The 26,262-nt window shown below is 42.6% G+C and overlaps 1 long non-coding RNA gene across 1 annotated transcript; it reads right to left on the minus strand.

Moving 5' to 3' along the window:
• Positions 1 to 10,612: 10,612 nt before the first annotated feature.
• On the minus strand, positions 10,613 to 11,936 carry LOC132342451 (uncharacterized). The gene is made up of 2 exons (XR_009490833.1): positions 11,360 to 11,936; positions 10,613 to 11,204 (listed from the first exon to the last, which is right to left on the minus strand). It is a non-coding gene; the product is annotated as an uncharacterized lncRNA (long non-coding RNA).
• Between the last annotated feature and the right edge of the window lie 14,326 nt (positions 11,937 to 26,262).

Consider the following 26,262-nt stretch of genomic DNA (forward strand, 5'->3'; position numbering starts at 1 on the left):
AGCCGCCTGCGCGCCGCGCTCCCTAAGTCTCGCGCGCGCAGCCTCTCCACAGCCACGCCCACGGCCCCGCCCACGCCGTGGGGTGCCCAGGGGCTGCCACGCCCACTCCTCGCGTGTGTTCGCTGCCCCCGAGGGTTTTGTGTTTCCCAAGCTTCCCAGGTTGGCGGGAGCAGACGGTGGCTATCCTCCGACCTGTCGATGGTCTGGCACAGCTCTGACCCCCTTAGGTGTCGCATCTTTTCGCTCTTCCGTAGGCTGGAGGGGCGGCGGCTGCAGCCAGTTATTCCTTTTTTTTTTTTTTTTTGGCGAGAGGATGCTGCTCAAAGCGAGAGTTTGCGAAAACCTGATGGACTGCAAGGAGATCCAACCAGTCCATTCTGAAGGAGATCAGCCCTTGGTGTTCTTTGGAAGGAATGAGGCTAAAGCTGAAACTCCAGTACTTTGGCCACCTCATGACTCATTGGAAAAGACTCTGATGCTGGGAGGGATTGCGGGGAGGAGAGGAAGGGGACGACAGAGGATGAGATGGCTGGATGGCATCACCGACTCGATGGACGTGAGTTTGAACTCCGGGAGATGGTGATGGACAGGGAGGCCTGGTGTGCTGCGATTCATGGGGTCGCAAAGAGTCGGACACTACTGAGCGACTGAACTGAACTGAACTGATGGATGGGAACTCTGCCCACGCCAAAAACCCTTATCTTTTTGTTTGTTTGGTTACAAAGCACATTACCTAGAGAGTGTCTACTGAGCCAGGTGGAAGTGGAGGGTGGACATGATATCTATGTCCCCCTCCCAGGGCCGACTCTGCAGCGCCCTCTGACCAGGCTCCGCCTCCACCGTCTGAGTGCCCTCCGGTCACCTCAGGGACCCTCCTTGGTAATGCAGAACACAGTTAATGGTGAAGCTCCGCTTAATAAGGACTATAGTCCAGGACACCGCCTCTCAGATGCCTCTGAGGAGCTATTCTGAAGAGGTGGGGAGAGGTCAGTATATATGGGACTTTAGTGAAGGGGAAACAAGCACACATTTTGCCAGAAGGTTGTTGCTACTTCGGAGGCAGAGGTGTCTCCGTTAATGATTTTAGTGCTTTGCTGCTGCTGCTGCTGCTAAGTCGCTTCAGTCGTGTCCGACTCTGTGTGATCCCACAGACGGCAGCCCACCAGGCTCCGCCGTCCCTGGGATTCTCCAGGCGAGAACACTGGAGTGGGTTGCCGTTTCCTTCTCCAATGCATGAAAGTGAAAAGTGAAAGTGAAGTCGCTCAGTCATGTCCGACTCTTCGCGACCCCATAGACTGCAGCCTACCAGGCTCCTTTGTCCATGGGATTTTCCAGGCAAGAGTACTGGAGTGGGGTGCCATCACCTTCTCCATAGTGCTTTGCTAGGTATGAGAAAATGTAAGAGATTGGGCTCATAAAATCTCCGACTATCTAAAGATCTGTTCTGCCAACTTTTCCCAGAACACAGAGTGTTTTTTGGGGGGAGGGGAGGGGGTGTGGTTGAAGGTCAGTGATCAGGCTAGTGACTCCATTCTTGTAGAACCAGATGGCGAGTGACAATTTTTAGTTGACTGTATGCATATGAAATGTTAGAAGAATATATGACAAATCTTTATTTTTAAAAAGAGCTGTTGGGGGAGCTTCCCTGGTGGCTCCGTGGTAAAGAAATCACCTGCCAGTGCAGGAGACAGGGCTCCATTCCTGATCTGGGAAGATCCCACATGTTGCATAGCAACTAAGCCCATGCACCACAACTGTTGAGCCTATGCTCTAGAGCCCAGAAGCGGAAACTACTGAGCCCACACGCCCTAGAGTCTGTGCTCTGCAACTAGAGAAGACAGGGCAATGAGAAGCCTTGGCACCACAACTAGAGGCCCCTGCTCTCAGCAACTAGAGAAAAGCCCGCACAGCAACAAAGACCCAGGACAGCCAAAAATAAATAATTTTTTTTTAAAAAAGAACTGTAAAATGCTTAAAAACACCTTACACATCTTAAATAGTCAATACATGTTAGCTATTGTTAATAGTAATAGCAATAATTATTGAGGAGTGGGTTTGTATGAATTAGGGAGGAGGAAAGGGACTTGTACTTTTCACTTTTTAACCTATTTGTACTTCAATAACTTTTGTTTTTATCTCTTTGACTGTGCCAGGTCTTAGTTGCCATATGTGGGATCTAATTCCCTCACCAAGGATCAAACCTGGGCCCCCTACATTGGGAGTGCAGAATCTTAGCCACTGGACCACCAGGAAAGTCCCTAAACTTTTTGTTTTAAACAGGAAGTATATTACTTTTATAATCAGAATTTTTAAAAAAGGAACAGGAGCGGGCTTTGAGAAGGGGCTAGGGAGCAGCTGTGGGGATCACCCTGATCGTTTGCAGTCCTGTTGCTGGGGCCAGTTCCTCTTGCCACCTGGACAGGATTTTTGGTCCACTGTCACACACAATAATATGAATGAATCTCATAAACACTAATTTGGATAAAGAAAGTTGGGTAAAGAAAGAATATATCTGTATGATTCCCTTTATTTGAATTTCAGAACCAGGCAAAACCCATCTATGGTGACGGGAGTCTTGGAAGGATTTGCTCTTGTGTTGAGCAGTCCCAAGTACTGCATTTCGGACTCTTCTGTTGACCATGATGGCTACTCCATTTCTTCTAAGGGATTCCTGCCCACAGTAGTAGATATAATGGTCATCTGAGTTAAATTCACCCATTCCGGTCTATTTTAGTTTGCTGATTCCTAGAATGTTGACGTTCACTCTTGCCATCTCCTGTTTGACCACTTCCAATTTGCCTTGATTCATGGACCTAACATTCCAGGTTCCTATGCAATATTGCTCTTTACAGCATCGGACCTTGCTTCTATCATCAGTCACATCCGCAACTGGGTATTGTTTTTGCTTTGGCTCCATCCCTTCATTCTTTCTGGAATTATTTCTCCACTGATCTCCAGTAGCATATTGGGCACCTACTGACCTGGGGAGTTCCTCTTTCAGTATCCTATCATTTTGCCTTTTCATTCTGTTCGTGGGGTTCTCAAGGCAAGAACACTGAAGTGGTTGGCCATTCCCGTCTCCAGTGAACCACATTATGTCAGACCTCTTCACCATGCCCGCCCATCTTGGGTGGCCCCACAGGGCATGGCTTAGTTTCATTGAGTTAGACAAGGCTGTGGTCCTAGTGTGATTAGATTGACTAGTTTTCTGTGATTATGGTTTCAGTGTGTCTGCCCTCTGATGCCCCCTTGCAACACTTACCATCTTACTTGGGTTTCTCTTATCTTAGAGGAGGAGTATCTCCTCACCGCCGCCATGTTGGGTAGCCCTTCCCGGCCGCCGACCCTGTCCTATCACTTCATGCCAAATACATGCGGAAACAGTGGAAACAGTGTCAGACTTTATTTTTGGGGCTCCAAAATCACTGCAGATGGTGATTGCAGCCATTAAATTAAAAGACGCTTACTCCTTGGAAGGAAAGTTATGACCAACCCAGATAGCATATTCAAAAGCAGAGACATTACTTTGCCAACAAAGGTCCGTCTAGTCAAGGCTATGGTTTTTCCAGTGGTCATGTATGGATGTGAGAGTTGGACTGTGAAGAAAGCTCAGCACTGAAGAATTGATGCTTTTGAACTGTGGTGTTGGAGAAGACTCTTGAGAGTCCCTTGGACTGCAAGGAGATCCAAGCAGTCCATTCTAAAGGAGATCAGTCCTGGGCGTTCTTTAGAAGGAATGCTGCTAAAGCTGAAACTCCAGTACTTTGGCCACCTCATGCGAAGAGTTGACTCATTGGAAAAGACTCCGATGCTGGGAGGGATTGGGGGCAGGAGGAGAAGGGGACGACAGAGGATGAGATGGCTGGATGGCATCACCAACTCAATGGACGTTTGAGTGAACTCCGGGAGTTGGTGATGGACAGGGAGGCCTGGTGTGCTGCAGTTCATGGGGTCACAAAGAGTCGGACAAGACTGAGCGACTGAACTGAACTGAGCAGTCCCAGGTCAGGCTCTTTTCTTTTTTTTTTAAATTTACTTTATTGAACTAGCGTTGATTTGCAATGTTGTATTAGTTTCTGGTGTACAGCAAGATAATTTGCTATATATATATATATATTATTTTTCATATTCTTTCCATTATAGTTTATTATAGGATATTGAATATAGGTCCCTGTGATATATAATATGATCTTATTTTTTAATCTATTCTATATATAATAATCTGTATCTGCTAATCCCAAACTCCCAGTCCATCCCTCTCTCATTTCCCCTTCCCCTTGGCAACCACAAAGTCTGTTGCCTGTATTTTTCTACTTCTATGTCATAAATAAGTTCATTTGTGTCATACTTTAGACCCCATGTATAAATAATATCATGGTATTTGTCTTTCTGGCTTATTACACTTAGCGTGATAATCTCTAGGTACCCGTGTTGCTGCAGATGGCATTATTTCATTAATTTTTATGGTTGAGTAGTATTCCATTGTATGTATGTACCATATCTTGTTTATCCATTCATCTGTTGATGGGCATTTAGGTTGTTTCCATGTCTTGGCTATGGTAAATAGTGCTGCTATGAACATAGGGGTGCATGTATCATTTCCAATTATAGTTTTGTCCAGATATATGCCCAGGAGTGGGATTGCTGGATCATACAGCAAGTCTGGTTTTTTAAGGACCCTCCTTACTGTTTTCCATAGTGGTTACACCAATGTCCATTCCTACCATGTAGGAGTGTAGGAGGTTTCAGGCTGTTCTTGAAGTAATCCTCTATCTGATGGATTTCCAAGGAATTCCTTCTCTCCAGGGACCAGGATAGAGGTTCATTTCAATCCCAACATAGCATCAAGAAGAAGGGGAAGATGCCTGCCCCTACAGCAGAAGATGGGTTGACTTGTGGACAAGGTTGCTGACCTTCACAGAGATGGAGACCCTGTCCTCTGAGGCTCAGGGGTGAAGGGTCGGAAGTAGCAGGGGAGGGGAGTGAGAAGGGAGAATTCAGCTGTGAGTGGTTGCTAGGTAACAGCTTTTCTCCTTGACCATCAGCTGGGAGTGGTTGCTAGGTAACAAAGCTTTTCTCCTGGACCAAATTCTAGCCAGGCTCCTCTGAGCCCTCTTCACAACCAGGCTTCAACCTTGGCCTACAAAGACCTGGGAAAACACTGACATAGTTTATAACAGCTCAAGGATGCAGCCCTAGAATGACACTGCTGCTGCTGCTAAGTCGCTTCAGTCGTGTCCGACTCTGTGCGACCCCATAGACAGCAGCCCACCAGGCTCCCCTGTCCCTGGGATTCTCCAGGCAAGAACACTGGAGTGGGTTGCCATTTCCTTCTCCAAGGCATGAAAGGGAAAAGTGAAAGTGAAGTCACTCAGTCACACTCTCTTAAAGTGCCTGCAGGAGAAAGATCAGGGCTGCAAAAATAATGTACCGTGTATTACAGCCAACACCTGAAGACAGGGCCTCTGTCTCCCAGCCTCAGTGGAAGGGTAGGAGCCTGACTTCAGTCAACACTGATTAGCAAGCCCAGATTGGTAGCACACAGACCAACTGCTTACCACTTTTTGTGATTTTTTTTCCCCTGACTCTACTGAGTTCATCTCCCTCCCTATTCCCTCCTGATCTCTTTAAATGTCCAGACACCTCTGTTGAGTTCAGTTTACACTGGACTCTTTTTCAGGCTGTAATAATGTATTACTGATGAAAATCTGTCGTTACACATTAACTAGTATCTGGCTTTGTTCATCTTTGATGTAGTAAACCAGAAAGAGATAAATATAGGAACATTGAGGTCATCCTGAGGGTCCATTTGCAGCTGAAAAAAAGAGAAAAACCGACTTGTGCTATGCAGGTGGGGCTGCAGCACTCTAGGGCTCAGCAGGCAGAAAGCAGACATGGACACGACCCATATGAGGACACGGGGAGGCTCTTATGGGTAAATGTGAAGGGGCAGAAGGATGGGGAGTCGTTTAGAAGGTGTTTTGATTGCCAGAGTTACCTGCTGAGCTCCAGTGAGTAAATTATGCCTCTAAACGTAAGCAGAAAGCAAGGAAAGCAACAAATCCAAGGCAGAAATTCCCTCAGAGCATTTAGAACACATTGTTCTCTCAGCATACTGCAAGCTGCAGAATGGTGCAACACGGGGCCAGTCTTTCCACCAACCTCTGCCCATCCTGCTGGAATGACTCAATGAAAAGGAATTCGTTTGGGTTGATCTTATAACAAATCAAAAGAAATTAAGATTTGGTTTTCTTTTTTTACCAACTAAAGTAGCTATTTCTTTTTTTTTCTTCCCTTTATTTTTATGTATGATTTCCTCCTTTTTTCTACAATTAATCTAAAGATATGTCTGTTCATGAAAAGTTCTTTGTACAAATCCTCAGAGATCTGTGCTTTATTATTTTTAACAAATGAAGTAGCCAGTGGTGCGATAAGATCAGTTATTAAATTTTCAGAAATTTTGTGAGCCAGTTGAAGCCATATTGGTAATTTGAAATTAGCCGTGGTGGGTGTATTCACATTATGAAAATTGGGAAACACTAGAAATCCTGAGTTTTCCCTTAGGAGATTGTTCATATTCACCAGCATATCACCAGAAGCATTGTAAAAAAAAAGGAAAGGAAAGAATCAAGAATATTGTAGAAAGCAAGAGAAGTCTGGAAAAAGCTCTTTGATGATAAAATTAAAGATCAGTTTAATAGAGAGAAATCTAATTTTCCTGACCCTGTCAATGAATCAATTTGTTATAGGCTAATTATTCAACCTCTGGTTTCTGAGTTTCCTTTGGGTAAAAAGATAACAGGACCTGATGACAAGCCCTTATTTAATAAAAGTATGATAAAGCATATATGTATTTAAGCAGTGATAATTTTCTATTTTGAAATGAATGTACCTCATCTTATAAGTGATGTAATTTGGTCAGGAAGTGCCATCCTCAAATAATGACCCGAGGTATCATGAGCAGTCTTTTTCAATTTGCCTATTTCTCAACTAAGAATTAACAAAGACTGTAAAGACAACATCCCATGAAGCAATAGATAATATCTTAATCTTCACATATGTTAAACAACTTAATCCTTTAAAAACATTTTACTTGTATCTGCCTGCCAACTGACAAGTCAAACAGCTTTCCACCCTTCAACAGTGAGAACAATGAGCCTTCAGAGAGATCAGGGACCAGCGTAGAAATCTCACAGGTGCTTCTATCTTCAGCAAATGGCATGACATTCAGGCTGAGGCCCTCGGGAGATCACCACTCCATCTATAGAGTACTGAATTGACATTTTTGTACTGCTGTCATTTTTAGTGCATGTGATACTTGAAAAAAAAAAAAAGCCACACTCCCTAAGATTAACATTGTGTGAAACTGAGCGCCTACTATGTGGTAGGAACCATGCGTGTCCCTTTTAGACACTGGTGTGGCCGCCAGCAAGTAGAGACTTTCATTAAGCTGTAGTGAACAGAAGTTCTCCGATCAACCTTTGAGCCTTGTATTACAAAGATCAAATTTTGAAACATTGATTTCAGGAAACTCTGCATACCACACTGCCAGCTTACTGGTAAGACGGGCAGTTAGAATATTTGGTCTGTATTTCCAGAGGACTCACAATAATAATAGCTACCTAATATGTACCAAGTACATGCCAGACACTTTACAAATATTTACAGCTCTGCAAGTTACACATGTGACTCTCATATGGTTGCCAGACTGAACTTGGGTCGGCTTGCCCATGTGCAACAAAGCCAAAGTAGTCACAGCGTACAGCACAATGTAGAGGAATGGGCAGCTAATGCTCCGAAGACCCACATTCCCTGATGGTCCTCCAGGCAGGCTTTTGAAAGGTGATATTTGGGATGAGTGTTGTAATTCATTGACTTAATTTTGATTGGTTGGTGTTGAGGTAACAAGGTGCTGTTTTGGGAATCTTAATCATCAGCTTTCTGGTTCCACTCAGTCTGGGGTCTACATAATGTGGTCAGCATGTAGGCACCATCCTCCACCTGGGTGAGGGGCTTAGTTTCTGCGGAATAACCCCAAATATGCATCAGATTGTTATATGTATCCCTTGAGGAAGAACTACGACATTGTTTTATCCCTGAAGAATTGTTTAAGCTGTCATTAATTTTCTTGCTGGACTGCTTTTCCTTTTTATCCCTGTTTCCTACTTCCTTAATTAGTAACTGCTCTTTGAAAGTTAGAGAAGGTCTAGGAGACTAAAGCCTTTTTTCAACAAAGAAGAAAAGAAGGACAGTGATACCTCATTATAGTTTTGATTTTCATTTCTCTAATAAGTAGTGATGTTCAGCATCTTTTCATGTGCCTATTGGTCATCTGTATGTCTTCTTTGGAGAAATGTCTTACTTAGGTCTTCTGCTTACTTTTTGGATAGGATTGTTTTTTGTTGTTGTTGAGTTGTACAAGCTGTTACCCCTCTGTCCATGGGGTTTCCCAGGCAAGAAGACCAGAGCAGGTTACCATTTTCACCTCCAGGGGATCTTCCCAATCCAAGATCAAACCTGTACGTCTTGCATCACCTGCATTGGCAGGGGCGTTCTTTACCTCTGCACTCCCACGGAAGCCCTGATAATATGTTATGTAACATGTTATGCTATCTTGTTCCCCAACAGCCTTTGTCCTTCCACTCAATAGTTGTGATGAACATTCTTGTACAAATATCTAATTGCTTCTGTGTCCTCGTGTCCCGGATATATATCTAGGAGTGAAGTGCTGAGTTACAAGATTGGTATATGTTTAGCTATAGTAGATACTGCTAGACAGTTTTCAATAGTGGCTATTTCAATGAACATTCCAGTAATTTAAGAGAATGTTCCAGTTGCTCCATATCCTTACCAGCACTTGGTATTGTTGGTCTTTTAAATTTTTAAGTCATTCTGGTTGGCATATAGTGGCATTTCATTGTGTTTTAAATTTTGTCATTACATGATAATTACTGATATAGATCACCTTTTTTATTGATCATTTGCTTAGAGCAGTTATTTTCTCACTTGTAAAGAATGTGTTCAAAGCATTCCCTTTCCCCAACTTTTTGGTCTTATCGATGATGTTAAGTTTGATTACTTGATTAGGTGATGTCTGCCTTAATTCTCAACTTGAAAGATTCCTTTTTCTCCTTTGTCATCGGTAAATGATCTATGGGGAGACTTGGAGACTGTATGAATATTTGGTTCTGTGGTGTTACCATCTACTGATAATGTTTGCCTCAATAAGCAAACAGAGATAACAGTGATAGTACAGTGGGCACTCGTATTTTTTGGTTTTTTACTTGGTTTACTTGGGTCTTCTCTCTTTTCTTCTTGGTGAGCCTGGCCAGAGGTTTGTTTTGTTTATCCTTAAAAAAAAAAAAAAAAACAGTTTTATTGACTATTTTCTACTTTTTTTATCTCTATCTTATTTATTTCCTCTCTGATCTTCATGATTTCCTTTCTTCTGACTATGCTTTGTCTATTCTTCCTTTTCTAATTCTTTTAGGTAGTAGCTTAGGGTGCTTACTTGAGATTTTTCTTGTTTTTGAAGAAGGCCTAGTATTGCTTTGAACTTCCCTCTTAGGATTGGTGTTGCTCCATCCCATAGATTTTGTATGGCTGTCGTTTCATTGTCATTTGTCTCGAGATGTTTTTAAATTTGCTCTTTGATTTCACCATTGACCCATTGGTTCTTTCATAGCATGTTGTTTAGATCAACTGTATTTTTGAAGGGACTGCAAGTGATCCTGATATTTTTGCCAGTTTTTAAATTGGGTTGTGTGTTCTCTTCGTGACTTGCAGGAGTTCTTTCTTAACAGAGGTGCTTTATCAGAGATAAGAAAGCAAAGTGTATCCAAGTCTGTGGCTTTCATTTTAACTGTCTTAATAGTATTTTTCCTGAACAGAATTTCTTAATTTTCGTGAAGCTCAGTTTATCATTTTTCTTTTAAGGTTAGTGCCTTTTGTGTTCTGTTTAAGCCAACCTCGCCTACTCCAAATCTATGTGTTCATCTAAAACTTTGTTTTCCTTTACACATTCAGGTCTGTGATCCACCTTAATTGTGTGTGTGTGTGTCAGATAGAGTATCAGTATTCATTTTTATACAGATATCCAATGGTTCCAATACTTACTGAAACAAATGTTTAAATTTATTAAAAACAAAACATCTGAAAAAATTTATGAGCCAATTGGAAAGATGTGAACACTGAATATCTGGTGGTATTAAAGTGCTGATGTTATTTTTCTTAGGTGTGACAATGGTATTGTAGTTAAATTTTTTAAAAACTTGTAGAGATGCCAAGTGAATTTTTTTACTGATACAATGATACAATTTCTAGGTTGGCTTCAAAATAACGCAGAAAATATATTGGCATCACAAGTTAAAAGTTCCTTGGCCCCCCCACCCAAGGTGGAATAATTACGTCTTCTCTCTGGATAAATTTGTTATGAAAATTAAAATCCCAGGGTGAGTTAGGAGGATTATGTTACATGTAATAATACATACTTCGGAGAAGGCAATGGCACCCCACTCCAGTACTCTTGCCTGGAAAATCCCAAGGACGGAGGAGCCTGGTGGGCCACAGTCCATGGGGTCGCTAAGAGTCAGACAAGACTCAACGACTTCACTTTCACTTTTCACTTTTACTGAATGGAGAAGGAAATGGCAACCCACTCCAGTGTTCTTGCCTGGAGAATCCCAGGGACGGGGGAACCTGGTGGGCTGCCGTCTATGGGGTCGCACAGAGTCGGACACGACTGCAGCGACTTAGCAGCAGCAGCAATAATACATACTTATTTCCTCATGTATTGTTTCCAGTCAATTACACACCCACACCTTGCTGTCAGGCAGCTCTCACTGGTGTTCCCAACTCCTGCCTGCACATGTCAGTATTTGTATCCACCAGGGTCCAATTAGGAGAGAGAAATCACCGTGTGATCTGAACATGAGAAGTTCAAGGTAAAGAATTCTACATCACAGACAGTCAGTTCAGTCGCTCAGTTGTATCCCACTCTTTGCGACCCCATGGACTGCAGCACCCTGGGCTTTCCTATCACCAACTCCCGGAGTTTACTCCAACTCATGTCCATCCAGTCAGTGATGCCATCCAACCATCTCCTCCTCTGTCTTCCCCTTCTCCTCCTGCCCTCAGTCTTTCCCAGCATCAGGGTCTTTTCAAATAAGTCAGTTCTTTGCATCAGGTGGCCAATGAGGGGTTGACTAGTAACAAACAAAGAGAACGTTAACCAGGATAGAAATAGCAGTTATAAAGAACAGCCAGTACCCATAGGAAGACAAGCAGCATCCAAGGAAGAGTTTCCCCTCCCCCACCCCAGCTTTAGGCTGAGGTCCAGATCTGTGCAGCTGTGACTCACCGAAAGCTAGAGAAGTTATTGTCGGTGCCAGACAGTGGACATTTCTAGAAAGCTGCGCTCTGAAGTGTGAAGGAAAAGAGTTCATGGGCAGTTGTCTTGATCACTGGAGGCACTCTACTATAAAACTGCAGGAGAGTGTGGAGACACCGAGGATGGAGTCGGGGAGGTGGGGTCTGTGGGGCTGCTGGCTGCAGGGCAGAACAGGGAAGAGGCTGGGCACCAGGGCACCTCTGAGTGCTGGAGGAGCCCGGCACACGATGGCCCCGCAGGTGCAGGAGAACTGCTGAGGAAGCACCCTGAAGAAAGCGAAAGTGAAGGCGCTCAGTGGTGTCCGACTCTTTGCGACCCCATGGACTGTAGCCCACCAGGTTCTCTGTCCATGGGGTTTTCCAGGCAAGAGTACTGGAGTGGGTTGCCATTTCCTTCGTCAGGGGATCTTCCCAACCCAGGGATCGATTCCGGGTCTCCTGCATTGCAGGCAGACGCTTTATCGTCTGAGCCACCAGGGAAGTCCTTTTTCTTCTGTATTGTCTCTCTGGCGCCCTCTATTGACAAAACGTCAGCGCCAGCGCCGCAGGAAAAATTAAAGCCCAGGATCCATTTTCACAGGCTAGTCCAAACCACGAATAAGGTGGAACTGAGAATCACTCAATCCGTAAGTGACACAATACCTAAAATAATGACTTTGTGCCGGGGAAATATTTACTTAGATTTGGATTTAGAAGCAATAAGACAGCCAGTCAATATTTAGCGCCTTTTATGTGCTGGTGGGCTGCCGTCTATGGGGTCGCACAGAGTCGGACACGACTGAAGTGACTTAGCATAGCATAGCATAGCATATGTGCTGTGTTTAGATTAGGCATTGTAGGTTTTTGAGCAGCAGTGTGATATGATGGGAACAGTTCTATCACATGTGGACAATTCTTAGATACCTACAATCATTGTACAGAAAAGTTTGCTTCCTCTCTCGTAATTAAAGCAATGAAATTTAAAATTACTTTATTGTACCATTTTATACCACCTTATTTGGCAAAAAAAATGAGATAATGAAACAATACTGGTCAGGTATTGAATATGGATATATGCAAACATTGTTAGCATCTTCAGTTTATTGCAAGAGTTAAGGAAAAAAATGTAAAGAATTTAAAAATAATCACATTCCTTTATTCAGTAATTAATACCTCTGAGTATATTCTTAAAGAAATGATTTAAAATAAAGATTTATCTGTTTAAGGTAGTATTATCATTATTAATAATTATACAAAATATTAATTTTAAAATTAATATTTTAGTAATATATTGACAAAATTAATGTTATAACTATTGTAAATTCATGAGATTAATAATTGAAATAATTTTAGAAATAGAATGCCCACATGTCCAATGAATAGAGAATGGCTATGTAACTGAAGACATGACAACACCAATCTAAAATGATAAATGTGAAAACTACACGCAAGCACAGAAATATGAAGATAAAATTAGGCAAAATGAAAATGAAGCAGAAAAATAAAATTTTTTTAACATCGGAGTTAATGAATATTCTAAAAACCACTGAACGGTACACTTTAAAATGGTGAACTTCATGATATGAGAATTATATTTCAATTTTTTAAAAAAATTCTAAAGGAGACTACCAAGATATGTAAAATATTTCTATGGTAAAGTAAGGAGATAGTTTGCTTATGTTTTCCTCCAAAGTTTAATATTTCCTATTACTTAGCAAGATTCATTGTACAATAGCAAATGCTATTTTTGATATTTGTTAGTGTTGGAGAAGGCAATGGCAAGCCACTCCAGTACTCTTGCCTAGAAAATCCCATGGATGGAGGAGCCTGGTGGGCTACAGTCCATGGGGTGGCCACTAGTCGCTCGTGACTGAATGACTTCACTTTCACTTTTCACTTTTCACTTTTACTCAATGGAGAAGGAAATGGCAACCCACTCCAGTGTTCTTGCCTGGAGAATCCCAGGGACGGCGGAGCCTGGTGGGCTGCTGTCTATGGGGTCGCACGGAGTCGGACATGACTGAAGCGACTTAGCAGCATAAGGAGTTAAGAGACAGCAAGAGAAAACTCTGGGGGCCAAGTGCTCCTGCCTCCCCAACATATTCCTTCAGGAAAGAAGGTAAGATTGAGTCATGAGGACATGAGTGTCAGCATTGAAAACATTTAGGATTGTGGGATTCACAGGACAGAGTGAAATAGGACACACCATGAGAAAGGAAAAAACAAGGCGTTTTGTACAATTGATGAGCATTAAGTACCAGACAAAGCATGTTACTCAGTCCCAATGCCCATTGAGAAGTGGAAAAATGCTTAATAAGTTGCCAAACATCAATGATAAAAACAGTTATCAACAGGGTTATGACTTTTGACTCTGTCAACACACATACGCCTTTAGCAAATAGGCATTAGATCAGAGACCGAACAAGCCAACAGAACCCTTCAAACAATGTTTCCATGTTAATTATTATAGCCCATACCCAGACATTGCTTCTTTATAGTCACACACATGTATCCTGACGAAAATACAACCCATTGTGACCTTAATGAGCTACTCATTTTGGTCAGTGCTGAAATCATCACAAATTCAGGTTTAATTGTAATTTTAGTTCATAATGGAGAATATAAGTTAGAATTATCTACCAAATACAATGCAAGAATGATTCATTTTTTTCAGCTATAATAATATCTATGTGTATTTTGTCTTCTTTGAAAATACATTGTTCATAGCAGCTTGGGTAACAAGATGACAACACAATTAGTTCCAAAGAAGTTTGTGAGTCACTTTATTATATCTGAGCCAGTATAAATTTATTGACATCAAATATGCAGATAAGTTTTAATATTTAATATTCTTTAAAGAACAAAACAAAGTCAGAAACTGAATATAAATTTATAGATTTCTTGACATGTGACGCATGCTCAGTCACTTCAGTCATGTTCAACCCTTTGTGGTCAATGGACTGCAGCCTGCCAGGCTTCTCTGTCCATGGGATTTTCCAAGCAAGAATGCTGCTGTGGGTTGCCATGCCCTCCTCCAGGGGATCTTCCTAAAGCAGGGATCAAACCCACATCTCTTAAATTTCCTGCATTGCAGGCAGATTCTTTACCACTGAGCACCAGGGAAGCCCAGATTTGTTAATACTTGGGATTAAATTGCAGATTTTTAAGATGGGAAAATACTCTTTCCACCAAATCCTACAGCAGGATATTTTCCTTCTTTACACAAATAATTTTTTCTCTCTGTTCTTTTGCAAAGAAATCTGCCTTTTCATGCATTCCAACATTTTCTTTCTTTTCTCTATAATTCTGCATTCCAGCCTTTATCCTCTCAGTCAATCCATTAACACAGAAACAAATTTGGTTTGCAATCAACATTTTTTTTATTAAAGTTGGTTTTAGAGTTTGTATATGTGTACCATTCAGTGTCACTCTCAATAAATCACAGTTATAAAAAATACCAACTTTAGGTATAGGAATGTAAAGAAACATCAGAACTTCAAAAAAATTCATGAACTCATTCCTAGTTTCAGCAAATTATGTGTATGAATCAGGTTAAAAAATATGTCCTAAATTTTTTTCTACTTTAAAAAAAATATAATAGTAAAGAAAAAAGGAAATATTCATTAAGAGCTTCAGAATGAGGTGAAGTATAGTAGGCTGCATTATTAGGCAATATGTTAAGTAATATATCAAGTATAAAGCTTTCTCAAAAAAATTAAAAATAGAACTACAATACAGTCCACCAATTCCATCCTGGGTATTCTGAAGAAAAAAAAAAATAATTTGAAAAGATATAGTTAGGTCTGTGTTCATTGCAGCATCATTTTACTGGCCAAGATAAGGAAGCAACCAGTGTCCATTGATAGGTGAATGGATAAAGAGGATGTGGTTACTCATGGAATGGAATGATATTCAGCCATAAAAGAGAATGAAATCTTGCCATTTGCTACAACGTGGATGAAACTAGAAAGTACTATGCAAAGTGAAATAAGTCAGATGGATACAGATGAATAGCATATGATGTGACTTATATGTGGAAATCTAAAAAACAAAATAAATGAAGAAACACAGCAAAACAGACTCATAGATACAGAGAGCAAACAACTGGTTGCCAGGGGAAGTGGGATTGAGTGATATAGAAATTGCTGAAGGAGATTAAGAGTTGCAAACTTCCAATTCCCAAAGAAATGAGTTGAGGTGATGAAATATACAACATGGGGAATGTAGTCAGTAATACTGTGGTAATTTTGTATCACAGCACATGGTAACTAGTCCTGTTGCTTGATCATTTTGTTCTGTACAGCAATATGGAGCCACTGTGTTGCACAGCTGAAAGTATCAGGATGTATGTCAACTGTACTTCAGTTAACAAACAAAAAAGGACTTGGAGTAGTGAACCCCTACACAAATGCTTAGCAATTCTTCATGGGTGTGACCATTCTCTTTTCATGGGTGATGCTATGAATTAATAATGAACACTACAAGTACATCATAGATCAGAATTAAGAAAACTCAGAAATGAAGACGTGAAACTCCCAAAAGAATAAGAAAATATTGAAAAGTACATGTAAATGAAATTTAAACAGAAACCTGCTATCAAATAATGCCTTGTAAGGAATGAAACAGTAAGGAGGTAGAGCTTAAACACTGTTTAAAAACACTTCTGGAAAATAAATTAAGCAAAAATTTATAAAATATTTCATGAGTGTGTTAAAAGTGAAATATAATCATAAGAGATCTGATATTTGAAAAATTCAAGGACCTGAAAGAGAAAAATCAATAAAAGATGCAAAGCAAATAATAGGCATTATTGTCCAAATTTTTCTGATAATTTTAAAAACAACTTTTAAATTGTCTTTTGAAGAGAACAATGTGCATTCACTTGTAATGACTAAAGGCAGATGATATTCTAATAAACTTACAGGGCTTTAAAGAAAAAAATCTTTTGGGCATCTAGAACAAAATAGCACGTGACATATAATGGAACAAAAATCAGAATTCGATCAGACTTTTTGGAGAGACATACTCTGTGCCAGAAAAAAAGTAGAGCAATGTATTTGAACTGCTCAAGGAGAGAAATGATGAGGCATGAACTTTCTAGCAGGTAAGTAACTGGGTACCAAAGGCCCTGTCATTCAAGTCATCATGAAGATCTTGGGAAATACTGTTCTCATGATCAAAGGAATGAACAGACTTCAGAAAATAGAATCCTTAGAAAGACACATCAGGACAGAAGGTATAGACTAAATTCATAGTCACCTGATATAATGAAGACTGAATGACGGTGACATAAGAGAGGGGGTGACCTTGGTGGTGGACACGAGGGTGAATGCCGGACAGCAATTCATTTAGTCCTACCTCTGATTAAGGTGATTTTTATAGGAAAATATGTTAAAAGCAACTGGATAGATGAATGTCATTTAATATAGAAAGCTTCCACAGTATATATAAAACATATATCTGAACATAATACTAAAGCTATACAATAAAAAAAAACTAAGCTGTACTAAATTAGGTTCTTTAGGAGATAAGCAGTGAGGCCGACCCTGTTCCTTGTCCAGTTGGAAACCTCCTGACTCTGTTCTGCTTCCTTCCCCTCTGAGGCCCAGGCTGAGGCCCCCAGGTCAAGGCCTTCACAGGTGTCAGGGCAGGACTTGCAACACAAACACGAGGGCTGGAATCACTGAGGAGGCTCAAAGACAAATGGAAGAAGGCTCCCTGGGCCGTGTGTGTAGTGAGTGTGCAGGAGCCAGAAGACTCCGCAGGCCGGGGAAGTAGCCTTGGGTCCTGACCTCCCCAGAGGTCAGATCCACAGGGCACTGGGGTCTCTTTGCTGAAGGTGTTGTCTGTTAGCAGAGAGGGAATATGAATGTCCCGTGGGAGCAACTGAATTGGTCGTTTGTCTGGGTAGCCTTCAAGTCCCTGGACAGTGAAGCTGGTGCAGAGGAAAGGGGAAGGCCTGAGGCTCTGGGGCAAAGAAGCTGAGCGCCTCTCCCCTGGAACCTGTGAGGAGCAGGGGGTCTGATGACACAGGGGGGAAGAGTGACCCTGCCCCTCCAGCCCACACTCAATACCACCAATCATGAGATCTGCCCGGTGGAAATGACAGAGACACGGGCAGCTCCCTTTACCCCTGATCATTCCTTCTAGATCCCCTGGAGAAGGAAATGGCAACCCACTCCAGTTTTCTCGCCTGGAGAATCCCATGAACAGAGGAGCCTGGTGGGCTACAGTCCATGGGGTTGCAAAGAGTTGGACACGACTTAGCAACTAAAGGACAACGATTCTAAGCCCCCAGCAAAGCTTTGCCTGTGCTTTTAATTTAAAAAATCATTAAGCTATAGTAATAAAAACATGGGTTTATCTCAGTGGTATATTGCAACATGAAAAGTTTACAGAAGACACTGCTTTTTAAAGTGTAATAAAAAAAGTGGCGTTCATGTTAAAATAAATACAAATAAATAAAAGGAACAAAAGTAACTTGAATCCTGCCCTGTAACTCATCCCAGGTGAACCCTGACTTGAATTTTTCTCAGGTGTTTAGTGGGAATTTGACACATAGACCAGAATCTACAGAACTTCAAACTCCAGTTTGAGAAATGGTCCCCCTGGGTGACCTAAGCGCTCCCCTGGCCTCCCCAGAGGCTTGGACAGCTGCCACTCAGGTTGCGATCCTTCAGTGTCCTCTACTTGATGCGGGGCCTACTAAGCACCACTGGGATGCCAGGCTGGGCAGTGGGGCTGTCCTGCTTTCTGAGCCCTGGGGTGCCTGTGTCTTCTTCATTCTTTTTTTCTCCAAACCTTTGGAACTGAGGAAGTCAATGCCATCACCTAGTGATTAAGTGGGGGTGCTCTGGGCTGACAACACTGGGGGCTTGAAAGGGCAGATGGCGATGATGCACCACTCCAGTGGTGCTCTTCACAAAGAAACAGTTTGAACAGCATCTCCTGGAGTCATACACACGCTGGCTCCTCCCCTCCAAAGTGAGAGCTACTGGAGGACCACACCTAGGAGCCTCCGGGGCTTCTGTGAAAGGATACCAGTCCCCCTAGGAGATGTGCTCAGCTCACAGCATTCTCCGCTTGTCTGCATGAATCATTACAATCCTCTTTCCCCCACATTTGTGTCACACGTGATAGCAGCGGCCTCAGTGTTTGTGCTGGTCTTCCTGAAATGCCATGAAGTAAGTTAGGGACATGACGAGGACACGTGTGCTTGTGTGCCTTACCTTTCATCCCCACCCTCCATATTTATGTCTCCTCCTCCCTGTCCTCTTCTTCACTGACTGCAGACCCAAGAGCTTCTCTTAAGAGGAGAAGGAGAGAATATCTTGACATCTGGAGGGAAGAAAATGGTTGCACGTGTCCAGAGCTGTCCAAAGCAGCAGAATACCCATGTGGGGAACCCCAGGGCAGGGCCAGATTTCAAAGGGGTCTGACTCAAAGCCAACTTCCTGCCCAGACCACTCAGAGTAGCTCTACCAGATTCAATGGTGCAGAAGTGGGGTCAGAAGCCAGGGGGATGCTAGGAAAGTGGGGGAGGAGGGCTGCAGAGAGATTTTATAAAAAGATCCCAGGACACATGTGCCTGCATGAGACCAGATACTTCAGGACAAGAATCATCCAAAGTGGGGATGCGAAAGCACTACAAAGAGGAGCTTATGATTAGAAGAAAAGAGAAAATGAAAAAGAGATGAAAGAAATAAATTACATGCAGACTGTTGCTCTCCTGATCCGATTCTTCATTAGACTCGAAGTAGTATTCTAGTGTCCGAGGGCAGCAAAGATGTGGTGGCCAAGAGAAAAGAAAGCAGAGAATTAGAGTCAATATGAGAACTAGGGGCCTTGATGCTCCTGGGATCCTGTAGCCTGCTCTCAGAATCCCTTCTGTCCTTGTGTCCATGGTCCTCCCAAGGCATCGATTGTTTCACCCCTGCAATGAAGGAGTGGGTCTCTGACCTCTCACATACTGTTGCAGCCCTCAGATGCCCTACATGTGACCACAAATGAAGGCCTGTGTCATCCTGTTCCTCCTTCAGGCAGCCACTGTGTTCAGCATCTCTGTGCATGAGGTTGCCTTCCCCTCTCTCCATCGTCCTCCTCACTCCTTCCTTTCCTTATTTCTCTCTGAATTAGTGCTTCTTTCCTTTCTCCTGTCCCCCTCCATCAATCATATAGTTCTCCAGTACGGGCACATTGGAGGAATGTCCATGGGTATACTGCCACCGTCTTCAGTCAGACAGTGGATCAACAAGGCAATGCATCCTTTCCGTGCAGTAGCAGGCATGGGCCTGATGCTGTGTCGGTCCCTGTGGGAGGGAAGCGCAACTAAGTCCACGTAAGAAGCGACGGTCCTGTGCCTGGGGTGACTGTAGGCACCTGGGAGATACTTAATCCTCACACCAACCCCACAGATCTCCTAGCCCCTTACAGAAGATGAGAGTCAAATCAGAGGGAAAGTTAGTAGTCCAAATTCCCTTAACGTGAAAATGATTCAACACAGATCCTACATGAATACACCATACCTGCCCATGTTTGCCCTGAACCTTAGAGACAGAGGGACAGAGCAGGGCAGGCCTGAGGAGAGGTCACAGGATGAGCATAACAGAGGCTGGGGGCCTCTGCAGAGGCATGTCTGGTTGGAGCAGAGGGATCTAAGGTCAGCAGGGCCCTCTGGCTTTGCTATCCTGAAGCTCTGTCCTGAGACCCTGACAGTCACAGGTGACAACGGTCGGCAGTGGGCAAAGCAAGCCCAGCAGCCCCTGCACACAGTCCACCAGAATTCTTGCCTGCCAGGGAGGGTCTCTAGGGGCCACTGGATATGGACATCCCAGAAATGGATGTACATTCATGACATAAGCCTTGGGTGAGGTGAGGAGGCAGGGATGAGATCAAGGATACTGGAGCATATGCAGTAACCCCAGAGGACGGATCCTTTAACTCCTCCACACTGGGGGTGCCCTTTATGTGAGGAACAAACATGAGGGCAGAACATGAACGTGATGCCACGAAAGGACAGAGGGAGAGACTTCTCGTCCACCTCCTCACTCTCAGCAGAAGAACTTGGTGTCCAGGTTCAAGTGCCAATGAGAGTTTTGTGTCCCAGCAGATTATGTGCATCATAGACCAATAAAGAAAACAACACCAAAATCTCTCTTGCATAATAATACCCTCAGGGTGCTAATCAGAAACCAAACTTTCACACTGGGCAGTAACAAAAGCAGGAAAAATCGTAGGTAAATACTTCTTGCATACCAAAGGCAGAAAAGATGATTGTAGACACAGCACAGTCAAAGACCATGGACTTTACCAAAGACCATCCATTTACTCTTATATGTTTAAAATACAAAGGGCTTCCCTGGTGGCTCAGTTGGTAAAGAATTTGCCTGCAGTGCAGGAGACCTGGATTCAATCCCCGGGATTCCCTGGAGAAGGAAATGACAACCCACTCCAGTATTCTTGCCTGGAGAATTCCATGGACAGAGGAGCTTGGCAGGCTACAAACCATGGGGTCACAAAGAGTAGGACACGACTGAGTGACTAACACTTTCACTTTTCATTTAAAATACAAAAAAAAAAAAAAAAACAACCCACACCAAATCCGATTTCTACCCATATTTCAACATTTCCCCCCATTTCACATCCACCTTCCTCAGTCTCCAAACAAGCAGGTGTAGCCCAAGTGTTCCCAGGACCCCTCTCCTGTTGGACCCTACCTGAGTGTTGTTCCCTACCTGTAGCATCTTCATCCTGGCTGCTCCATGTGCTCTCCAGCATCTGGTCTGTAGAAACACAAACATGAGTGACCGAGTTGTTAGAAAGTGTGACCAACCCATTTCTCCTACTTCACTTGAAGTTATTGTGGGTCTCAGAGCATCGCTCTGATTTTTCCCTCCAGGTTCTCAGGTCCTCCTTATGTTTCGTGGAGTCAGACCACTCGACAAGACATTGCTCACAGTTGAAAAGTCCATATGAGATAAAGATTCTGAAGATGCACCTCAAAACTTCTCACTTCTGCAGACCCATGAGAGCTCTTCCCTCTAAATTAACAAACCTGGAATTCCAACTGTATGAACAAACTTGAAATGTGCCTAGTGGGACTGAGCAATTGGATGAGTTTCGTGTTTTATATTAATAGAGTGAGTTAATTACTGATTGAATTAGACAACTGTGAACAGGTACCTCTGGCTAATGGCTATCACACTGTATAACACAGATCTAGAGTATCAAAGATGAGGGAGCTATTATTGCTCTTCCCATGATTGTTCCTACTGCAGAGTAGTGTGCTGGTCTGATCTGATCATCATTTGTAAGTATTTCCTGAGCTCATGCATACAAGCCACACATTCTCAAAGTGTAGAGGGAGAGAATTTATTCTGGTCCAACAGCTGGCACTCAATAGAAGAACTTGGTGTCCAGGTGCAAGTGCCTATGGGAGTTTTGTGTCCCAGCAGATTATATGCCACATGGGCCAGTAATAAACACAAAACCACAATCTCTTGTGCACAATACCCTTTGGGTACTCATCAGACACCAGTCTTTCAAATTGGCAGTGACCAAAAGAAAGAGCAGACCTTACAGAAAAGATGGTTTTTGCATACAAAGAAAGATGTGTGTGTGGTAAGTCACTTCAGCCGTGTCCCAACTCCTTGTGACCCTATGGGTTGTAACTGGCCGGGCACCTCTGTCCATGGGATTCTCCAGGCAAGAGTCCTGGACTGGATTGCCATTTCCTCCTCCAGGGGATCTTCCTCACCCAGGGATCGAACCCTCGTCTCCTGCCTTGCAGGTGGATTCTTTACCACTGAGCCATCAGGGAAGTCCACAAAGGAAGATAAGCAGTTATAATCACAGCACAGACAGAGCTCGTGGCGAGAATCCTTCTTACTTTTAATATTAAAATATGAAATGGACTTTTCTACATATATTTCCTGTTTTTCAATGTTGTCTACCTCTTCCTCAACAGCAGGTGTAACCCAAGTGTTCCCAGGAGCTCTTTCAAGTTGTATCCTACCTGAATGTCATTCCCTACCTTTGTTGCATTCATTTTCACTGTCATATATGCTTTCCAAAATGCATTCTGAGAAACAAAAATATGAATAGTGAAGTTATTAGGAAGTGTGACCCACCCATTTCTCCTGCTTAATTTAAGGTTATTCTGGATCACACAGAGAAACCCTGTGGTTTCCTCCAGGTTCTGAGATCTTCCCTGGGCTCTGTGAACTCAGTCATCTTCAGTAAGACACTGGTCACAGTTGTAAACCTTCAAAAATAGGGAGAAGCTGAAAAATAACCTTTCAACTTCTCACTTCCAGGAATCCATCTATAGTTCTTACCTCCAAGTTTACAAACCAGAAATTCCAGCATTTGAAATGTGCCTAGTATGACTAAACAATTGGATGTTTTGTTTTGTTTCCCTTTAATAGATTGAGTTAGTTATTGATGGAATTAAATTAATTGTGAACAGGTACACCCACCTAGTGGCTGCCATTGAATAGAGCAGCTCTAGAGATACAATGCCAAAGAGTGCTCAAACTACCGCACAATTGTACTCATCTTACACACTAGCAAAGTAATGCTCAATTTCTCCAAGGCAGGCTTCAACAGTACATGAACCGTGAACTTCCAGATGTTCAAGCTGGATTTAGAAAAGGCAGAGGAACCCAGAGATCAAATTGCCAACATCCGTTGGATCATTGAAAAAGCAAGAGAGTTCCAGAAAAACATATATTGCTGCTTTATTGACTATCCCAAAGCCTTTGACTGTGTGGATCACAACAAACTGTGGAAAATTCTTAAAGAAATGGGAGTAGCAGACCACCTGACCTGCCTACTGAGAAATCTGTATGTAGGTCAAGAAGCAATAGTTAGAACTGGACATAGAACAACAGACTGGTTCCAAATAGGGAAAGGAGTATGTCAAGGCTGTATATGGCTACCCTGCTTATTTAACTTATAAGTACATCATGAGAAATGCTGGATTGGATGAAGCACAAGCTGGAATCAAGATTGCCGGGAGAAATTTCAATAACCTCATATATCCAGATGACACCACCCTTATGGCAGAGAGTGAAGAGGAACTAAGGAGCCTCTTGATGAAAGTGAAAGAGGAGAGTGAAAAAGTTGACTTAAAACTCAACATTCAGAAAACTAAGATCATGGCATCTGGTCCCATTACTTCATGGCAAATAGATGGGGGGGAACAGTGGAAACAATGAGAGACTTTACTTTTTTGGACTCCAAATCATTGTAGATGCTGAATGTAGCCATGAAATTAAAAGACACTTACTCCTTGGAAGGAAAGTTATGATCAACCTAGACAGCATATTAAAAAGCAGAGACATTACTTTGCCAACAAAGGTCCGTCTAGTCAAAGCTATAGTTTTTCCAGTAGTTATGTATGGATGTGAGAGTTTGACTATAAAGAAAGCTGAGCACTGAAGCATTGATGCTTTTGAACTGTGGTGTTGGAGAAGACTCTTGAGAGTTCCTTGGACTGCAAGGAGGTCCAACGAGTCCATCCTAAAGGAAATCAGTCCTGACTATTCATTGGAAGGACTGATGTTGAAGCTGAAACTCCAATACTTTGACCACCTGATGGGAAGAACTGACTCATTTGAAAAGACCCTGCTGCTGGGAAAGATTGAAGGCAAGAGGAGAAGGGGACAACAGAGGATGAGATGGTTGGATGGCATCACCGACTCAATGGACATGAGTTTGAGAAAACTCCGGGAGTTGGTGATGGACAGGGAGGCCTGGCATGCTGCAGTCCATGGGGTCGCAAAGAGTTGGACACGACTGAATGACTGAAGTGAACTGAACTGAGAGATACCCTGATGAGGAAGGGGCATCCACCCCTCTCCTGTTTTTTTCCTTGTTGCAGAGTAGTTTGTTGGTCTGATCTGAGCATTCGTTTATATTTCCTGCTTTCATCCACATGTGCCAGGAATTATGTGAGGCCTTTGTGTTGTTGTTTAGTCGCTAAGTCATGCTGACTCTTTTGCGACCCCATGGACTGTCCATGGGGTTTTCCAGGCAAGAATACTGGAGTGGGTTTCCATTTCCTTCTGCAGGGGATCTTCCTGACCCAGAGATCAAACTCACAGCTCCTGCCACGTCTCCTGCATTGCAGGCGGGTTCTTACTGCTGAGCCCTGGGAAGCCCCATTTGAGGCCTTGGGGGCACACTCAAACAGTAATGTCAACACCTAGGTCGTAGATGAATTCCTAGCAGGGGTCATATAAGCTGAGGTGCTGGGGTTTGCCCGGTACACCTGTGCTAGACATAATCCAAGAGGAGGGGCAGGCGGAGGGTGGACATTTTCCTTGAATCACAAACCCATCCTTCTCACCCCAGCTCTGGAAGGGTCAGGAGGTCAAGGACAAAGGTCCCAAGATGGTAAACAACTTGTATACAGAAAACTTCAAAACATTGCTGAAAGAATTAAATAAGAACTGGAATGATAGTATCATCAATTCAATGGCCATGAATTTGAGCAAACTTCAGGAGATGGTGAAGGACAGGGAAGCCTGGCATGCTTCAGCCCTTGGGGTTGCAAAGAGTCGAACCCAACTTAGCAACTGAACAGAAAACAAAGTTGGAATGAAATGCCATGTTCGTACACTGGAAGCCAATATTGTTGAGATTTCCATACCACCCAAAGGGATGTACAGATTCACTGCAACACCTAACAGAAATCCAATGGCATTTTATAGAAAGGGACATTTTTTTCTTAAAATATGTAGGGAACCACAGAGAACCCCAAAGAGCCAAGGCAATCTTGATAGCAAGAACAAAGATGGAAGCTTCACACTCCTGAATTCAAAACATATTGCAAAGTCACAACAATCAAAAGAGTGGTGTAATGGCATTGAAACAGGAAGAGAGACCCATAGACCAGAAGAGTAGCTTTCAAAAACATTCTTATAGACTGAAACAACGACCTTCACCAATGTTCTAAGACTGTACAATGGAGAAAGCATAGTCTCTTCAGCAATCAACAGAATGAAAAGACATCCTACAGCATGGGAGAAAATATTTGCAAATCTAATATTTGAGAAAGGAGCTAATATCCAAAATATATAATAAACTACTAGAAGTCAATTGCATCATAAGGGACACATAATTCTGTTTTAAAATGGGCTACAAACTTGAATAAACCTTCCTCCAAAGAAGATATATGAATAGCCAGCACACATATGAAAAGGTGCCCACATCATTCATCATCCTGGAAATGCAAACCTAAACCACAGTGAGGTATCACCTCACACCCATTCAGATGTGGGTGTGAGTTAAAAAAAATTTTTTTTAGAGAAAATCAAATTAGTGAAGATGTGTATAATTGGAAATTTTGTACACTGTTGGAGGGAATATAAAATGATACAGCCATTATGGAAGACAGTATGAAGTTTCCTCAAAAAAATACGAACAAACCGTACCATATGACCCAGGAATCCGAATTCTGGTATATATCCAAAGGAAGAGAAGTCAGCATCCAGAAGACAGATCTGCAATCTCATGATCACTGCAGCACTATACACCATATACTATACACGATATCTGAGATAGAAATACAGCCCCAGGTCCATAAGCAGATGTATTGAGGAAGAAAATGTGGTGAATATATACAGTGAGGTGCCATTCAGTCTTTGTGGAAGATGGAGAGCCTGTCATTTGCAGCATCATGAACAAAGAGGACACTATTTGAAGTGAAATAAGCCACTCACAGAAGGATAGATACTGTATGAGGCCATTGAAATGGGGTATCTGAAATAACACTCATAAGCAGGTTGTAGAAGGGTGGTTGCCAGCAGCAGGAGGAACTGGAAATGGGAGTGTTAAGTCCTGCAGGATGAAAATTTCTAAATACCAGCTGTACAAAAATGTGCATATAGT

Source organism: Bos taurus, chromosome 16, assembly GCF_002263795.3.
Source record: "Bos taurus isolate L1 Dominette 01449 registration number 42190680 breed Hereford chromosome 16, ARS-UCD2.0, whole genome shotgun sequence".
Lineage (NCBI taxonomy): Eukaryota > Metazoa > Chordata > Mammalia > Artiodactyla > Bovidae > Bos > Bos taurus.